The 7,306-nt window shown below is 40.4% G+C and overlaps 1 long non-coding RNA gene across 1 annotated transcript; it reads left to right on the top strand.

Annotated features, from left to right (window-relative positions):
* Nucleotides 1–2,646: 2,646 nt before the first annotated feature.
* On the top strand, nucleotides 2,647–5,858 carry LOC118790629. Its single transcript, XR_005005508.1, has 5 exons — nucleotides 2,647–2,928; nucleotides 4,218–4,265; nucleotides 4,666–4,773; nucleotides 5,432–5,475; nucleotides 5,763–5,858. It is a non-coding gene; the product is annotated as an uncharacterized LOC118790629 (long non-coding RNA).
* Nucleotides 5,859–7,306: the final 1,448 nt, after the last annotated feature.

Genomic DNA, 7,306 nt, shown 5'->3' with positions numbered 1-7,306 from the left:
TACATTACATTACTGACATTTAACAGACACTCTTATCCAGAGCAACTTACATATGTGACAATTTCTACATGTTATCCATCCATCCAGGATATTTACTGAGGCAATTGTGGGTTAAGAGGCGATTGTGGGTTAAGTCGTAGTTAAGTACCTTGCCCAAGGGTACAGCAGCAGCAGGGAAATGAACCGGCAACCTCTTGGCTACAAGCCCTGCTTCGTACCACTATGCTACACTGCTACACTGTCCTGACCTGGAGCTGGTGCGGAGGTGGCTGAGGGGTTTTGAGGTCTGTTCATGGCTGGACATGGAGGTTAGACCTAGTTACACACCCCCGCTGACTACCGCTAAATCCTACCCATGCTCTGGGCCTCTCTCCGGGCTCCCCGGCTGAAGCACATCATCACTCCCTCATTCGGGCCCAGGCCCCCTTGGGGTAGGCTGCTGGAGCCACACTGCTGTGTCACCTTTGGCCACCAGAGGGCATCATAACACACACACACACACTCACACTCATACTCATACTCACACCCTGGATGGGGTCAACTCCATTCCCTTATCAACCAGTCTCAGCATACCAAATAAAGCATTCCCCTGTGACCAAAAATTGGACTGGTCACTCCCGTCCCCCCATGGATAATCTACTTATAGTGGATACCCCCCCAAAATCCTGCTCCATTTTGTTGAATTTCATGGACGGGAAATCAGGTTTCAGTCCCCATCATCCCCATCCTCACTTCCACCGTCTCCAATACATTACATTACATCATTGTCATTTAGCAGACGCTTGAGTGACCTACAAAGTGCATTTAAAAAAGTGGCGTGAAAGGTTGTGCAAATTAGTAATAAACCCAGAGTTGTGCAAACTCACCACATATGAACAAGTGTTTGTGCCAAACTTGACGCTGAGATCTTAAGCACAGAAAAGACTGAGGATGAGCTGACAGCACCTCTCCACGACACCGAACACGTGTGCCCAGAAAGGTGAGCTGAAATCCATCTGAACACAGTGCCCATCACCACCAAGCACAACCGGAAGATATGGTGACGCACTTCATATGCTTCATATACTTCAAAAATGCACACGCATTTCAAAGGCTACAAAAAGGTCTAGAAGTATCAGAACAGCAGCTTGAAGGGTATTTGTAGCAGAAAGAAGAGCCATTTCGATGGAATGGTCAGCCCCGAAGGCAGATCGACTGGGGCTCCACCCTTATATTTACATTTGGTCACCTGACAAACACCTGAGAGAGACACAAAGCAGGAGCTCAAAAGTGTGTCTAGTGTGTGTATATATATACATACATACATAAAAATATTTATATATATATATATATATATATATATATATATAATAACAATAATATAAAGCACGAATGGTTCAAGTTAGAATTGCTTCAACAAATATCCAGCTGTAGAAATGGGTAACATGTAAAACTGTAACCCACGTCAGTCACCCTGGCTAAGAGGGTCTGCTAAATGACAGTAATGTAATGAAAGCTGAAAGATGAAAGTGTGCATCCATCTTTACAGATACAGCTCATGTTGAAGGCATCTCACAACCACCTCAGTCAACGAGAGCTCATCTCGGGAGGCAAAACAAAAACGTGTCACCACCCAAATACTTCTGGAGTTCACTGTATATTTGGGAAAAAATTCAACAACATCCTATCATTTGGAAAAGGAAGTCATTGAAAGCACACGGCAATAGCAACGGAGCCAAATGCCACAGGAACAGTGATAGCTGATTTGACTGCACCTTCCTCACTGCAAAATCAAATTAAATATCTAAAGTACATATCAGTATGATTTTCTGCTATATGAATATAGCTTTTTCATGCTGCGTTTCACTTAAAATATGAGACTGTATCTACATACAACTGGCCTCAATGAAACCATTTTGCAATACTTTCGCCTACAAACCTGTCTGTTGTTGCAACCACGGAAAATGATACCCCAAGCTGAGAAAGACGTTTTTTTCACACCACGTCAAAGATCTGTACTCAACAGCCAATCAGGTAACAGCATGACAGCACATTCTGACAAATGCTCCTCCTATGCCAAAGACCTCTGTCCAACACTAAGCCTGAATTCCATTTCAAGTCATGCAAGAGACATGGCGAGGGTGCTTCACTTCATTGGGGCAAACATCCTTCGATTGTGGTTCTCTACTGTGCTGTTCCGCCTACTGTGTAAGTACATACTTATCTATTCGTTAATTGCACAGAGCAAGGTATAATATGATTACATATTATACACATCGTTTCCAAAACAAAATGAAAAGCTTGTTAATGACAGAGTGAGGCAGAATATTCCTAAACTAATTATATGAATTATAATTATGATGACTTCTCAGGGGCTTTTCTGGAAAGTCTTACATGGGACACAAAATTAACATGTGTGAATTAGATTTATAATGGATGAACAGAATAGATCATAGAAAACAAGTGGTTGAAACAGTATGGGAGTGTTTTCACTGATGTTGTACCTTTAATTTAGTTCAAGGTCAAGCACCTGCTTAAGTGTGTAATGTATGTGACAGCTTGTGTGTTTGTTCACGTTAACAGATGCAGCTCGCGCTGAAGCGGTCTCACAACCATCTCAGTCGGTGAGAGCTCGTCTGGGGGGCTCCGTCACTCTGGAGTGCTACGTGTCCCAATCCACTTACTTTGAGTTTTTTTGGGTCAAACAGACTCTGGAGGAGGTGCCAGTGTGCGTGGCCATTGCTCGGTCCGCTGCGTCCAGTATCAATTACTGTGAAAGTTTCAACAACCACACCAGACTCAAAGTGATCAAGAGCGATCATGCCTTTAATCTTTCCCTCTCCAACATCCAACAGTCAGATGTAGCCACTTACTACTGTGGAGCTTACCTTTTTAAAAACCTATTTTTTGGAAATGGAACCAGCGTTATTCTTGAAGACAAAACAAACGGTAAAAATCTGTCCTTTTTACATTTACATTTACATTTATTTATTTAGCAGACGCTTTTATCCAAAGCGACTTACAAAAGTGCATACAGTAGGTACAGCGACAGTACGGGGACAGGATGTGTACAGTTCCACAATGAGACAGTTCTCAGCTGAGAGCAAGGTCTGTTTGAGGACGCAGTACTATCAGATTTTTACAATTACAGCCTAAAGGGCAACTAGTACGATACACTTTCGAACGGCAAACTTCAACAACTTCAAACGGCACAATGAGCGTCAGGGTAAAGGCGGCAACAAGAGACAAAATTTAAAAGCACAATTTAAAAAGCACAGCAATTTACGACAGCATTTTGTTTTGCCGTATTTCTAAATGAATGGTATGTTGTTTTCCCAGCCGCTCTTTATAAGAACTAAAAATTAAACCTTTAAGATGCTCTAATTATGACATTTGACATTACAGTCAGGGTATTACATTCTGTAATTACATTCAATTATCAATTATAGATTTAAAAAACTGAATATTGACTTCTGATCTGTGATTTGAATTCTCCGCTGAGCATTTATAAATACTGTTCACTTTACATATTCGAACCATGAATCAGACTGTATTTTGCACGGTGGCATTGGTGGCACAGTTTAGCAGCAGGATGCATCAGTGGGTGGTCGAGACGAAGACCGAAGGAAAATTTTGACCTACATACCTACATTTTTGTTTGAAATTATAAATGAGACATTCTGAAAAATCATTTTTGTAATCACCGTGGGTTTAGCCCGGTCCGGCAAGGCTCTGTGGAAAATGCTCTAGGGTAACAAAATGAGGGGGCAATAAAAAAAAAAAAAAATTTTAAATTAAAAAGGGGTGAAATTTTTAAACAAGGACCTAACCACCCCAGAGTCGATCGCAGGAGAATTAGGCCGAGGAGGATTTCAATCCTAGCAGTCAAGAGCACCAAAAAATAATCCATGATAGCTGTGAAAAGGGTAAAATCTCAATTCTGTGGTTCCATCTGATCAAAGAAAACTGCCCACCCTCAAGCATACGGACAAAACATGCTCAGTGTATTTCCAGGCATTAGAAAAATGACATATCATAGAACCCGATATATAACTCTCCAAAGCGTGTTACGTATGTCAAGAAAACCCTGCACGGTGTAAATCTTTTCCATCAGTAAAGAGACCCATCTTAGCAATATCTATAACAGGACATAATTATATGCTACAATAAAATGCCGACGGTTTCATGTTTACTGTAAGATCATCAGTGTTTAATATTAATGATTTTGTCTCTCACAGTAGCATCTGAATTTAACAAGACTAGTGACGTAAACATGGGAAAATCAGGTATTTATTTTGACTCACTTTATCTGAACATATCTATGCTGTCCTGCTGCTGACTGCAGTGGTACTATATTATGAATGTAGCACTGCTGCATCATTTAAATGTTAATATTCTAACATAAAAGTGCTTTAAAAAAATGTTATTCAACGCTCATCAACGTTCATGCGTTGTCACAAACAATATTTTGATTGTTTATCTGACATTCAATTGCATTAACATTAATTTTCCAACACACTAAAATCAGGAGGAGATATAAAATAAATTATAAAATATTGTAATTGTGGAAATATAAAATACGTTATGCAATTTAACAAACTGTATGTTGTGCTGATGAGTTGAAACCCACCCATTAAGATTTCACCATTTTAAGACTTGCTTTTTTCCATTGCTTTCATGGTGTAGGACAACCCTCTGTGTTTTACATGGTGCTTGTTTTGGTTGTAACAAACACAGCATCTGTCATTGTGATCGGGGTCCTCATTTATAAGGGGAAAAGGAAGCTCTGCTCTGGTGAGTTCCTGCTGATGAAGCAGCCAACACAATCGCAAAGGACAACCGTCTCATATATTAGCTTTCTTCTTACTGTTCCTACTGCATTATCTGTGCTCCAAATGAGTAACAATTTCTATGATAATTGGTATTAATACTTCTGCTGTGTATGGATATTATGAGCCTTATTTAAAGAGGGGTTGCATTAGTAGGTATCCGATGACCCTAATGAGAGGTCAAAGCTCAGAACCAGGCACACATTCTGTAAGTGGGGTGGCATTCAAAAAAGACTGTCCTAGTTCTTCTTTCCACTATGTGTGCAAAATCTGATCTGAGATCAGAGGCTCTTTCTGGAAATTAGTTTGTGGGTTTGTGGTTAGTTCTGCACCACAGCAGACGGCAGACCCACACTTTACAGACCAGAATTTACATCATCTTAAACATCTTTTGCACCTGTGCAACTACCCACAACCATGTACAACCACAACGTACAGCGTATAGCATTGCATAAATGTTTGCTCCTCTTACAATTCCATACTAACTGCAAAGTTAGTAACTCAAACTATGATCTAGACACACATGCGTGGAGGCCTCCCAATTATTTTGTAGGTTCACGTGTGTAAAGTGTAAACTATATATTGGTAATTGGTGTAATTTTGCCATCTCTCCTCCATTTAAGGAGCTTCCTCATTATCCAACATGGCTGACAATATGGACCACCAGGTAATATTAACATTAATAAAGGAAATTCATGAATAAAACTACATTATAAGAGAGCAAGTTGTTAGCATTAGGTACTTCATTTATGTGTACACGTCTATGTAAAGTGTACCGTAGCATGTTTAACAGTAACTTAATGCAAGTGTCTAAATCTAAGATTTGATGAAATGCCTATAGTCATTATCATTTATATCACTAATGCTTTTAACCAAATGTTTCTCATGATAAAAGATTGTGTCTTCTGGACATGCATGTTATTAACATTCATTTCTTTGAACTTGTGTTTCCAGCATGCAGACACACTGAATTATGCAGCTTTGAGTTTTGGTCACAGCAGAAGTGGGAGAGTGAGGAGAGATCTGGACCCTGCTGTGGTCTATGCAGGAGTGAGGGCTCAACATGACTGAATGTAGTAATGGGACACAATGTGACTGTATACACCTAACTGATCAATGTACTAAAGACATACAACTGTTGTACCAAAAGCGACTGGTGATGCTCCTAACTGAATCCGTGCGTGCGTGCGTGTGCATGTGTGTGTGTATTTACTTGTCTGGCTGCAGATGAAGTCAGCAGCCTTAAAAATCACTAGTTTTCCTGCCACACTCTCTTAGTGATTCACTCACTCGCAGTAACAGTGTTATTCCACTAGAGGGCAACAAGTAAGATACTAGGTGAAGCCAATATCCAATGCACTTTCCAGTTCGAGCTTGTTTATCCACATATTACCACTGGAGTTAAGCTAACTCATCCTTTCCTCTACATCACCATCCAACTGTCACTTGTCTGCATTACATCAGGAGAGGCGATGCAAAGAAGCTGGTTAAGGACTTTCCATGCAACCACAAGGTTGCTGGTTTTATCATCAAGTGGTACACTAAAACTATAGCCTTCAGCAGGTACTTAACCCAAACTGCCTAAGTAAGCACATCTGGGCATTACAAGTGAAGATGGCTCTCTGCTCGAACTGCGTTTCTCAGAAGGTGAACCAGAAGCTGATGTCAATGACATAGCTACATACCCAAAAACTAATTCAAACAACCTCAGATCTAGAAATAACCAGTGCTAGAGCCAATTGATAATTACATATTGCTCAGTGCTTGTAATCTAAGCAGTGCTGCTGTTAAACAGCATAACAGCTACTAATTTCAAAATGTATTCAACCAATGCATCTAGCTAAGTATTATTGCACACTTTCAGCATTATCAAGTAAAATTGCTTGAAAGGAAATGAAAATATCCCTACATTTGCCTTCCTCTTTACAAATAATGAATGTAAAGTAGCCATTGTTTCTCTGTTACCACAGAAACCAGCTTTGCATGCTAGTTAGCTGACAACACATCTCTGGAAGAGAGCAGCTTTGCCCCCAGCCTGTCCCGCAGTGGCTTGCTGTGTGTATGAGACTGAAATAAAAACACCACTTGTGTATTATTGATGCACACAGTGAGTGAAGCAGCACTGCATTCGGGTGCTTTCTCTATGCTAGCTGCATTTTAGGAAATCGTTCTGAGATTAAGCAGCAGGAACAAACACAAGACAGGCCCTGAAATCAAACGCAAAAGTTTTAATCACAGAAACCAACAGGTCATGACCCCGGTGTCCTTAATGTTACATCCCAGTATATTTCTACATATTTTTAAAAGTAATCAATAATTAATAGCCTCATTTCTGTTCACACAAACCTGCAACTCCCCCAACCCCCACCCTGAGTCTTTGGTCCTGACCTCAACTCAATGCAGGTCTGAAAGCATTTCCTGTGAAAAGGCTGCGTGTAGAGACTGAAGCTTCTTGTCTCCAAAGGCAAGTGGTTCAGGTTTGAACATAATTATGAAAT

The sequence above is a fragment of the Megalops cyprinoides genome, chromosome 16 (genome assembly GCF_013368585.1).
Source record: "Megalops cyprinoides isolate fMegCyp1 chromosome 16, fMegCyp1.pri, whole genome shotgun sequence".
Lineage (NCBI taxonomy): Eukaryota > Metazoa > Chordata > Actinopteri > Elopiformes > Megalopidae > Megalops > Megalops cyprinoides.
Note: the sequence above shows the minus strand (reverse complement) of the source record. Positions and strands in the feature narration are given on the sequence as shown.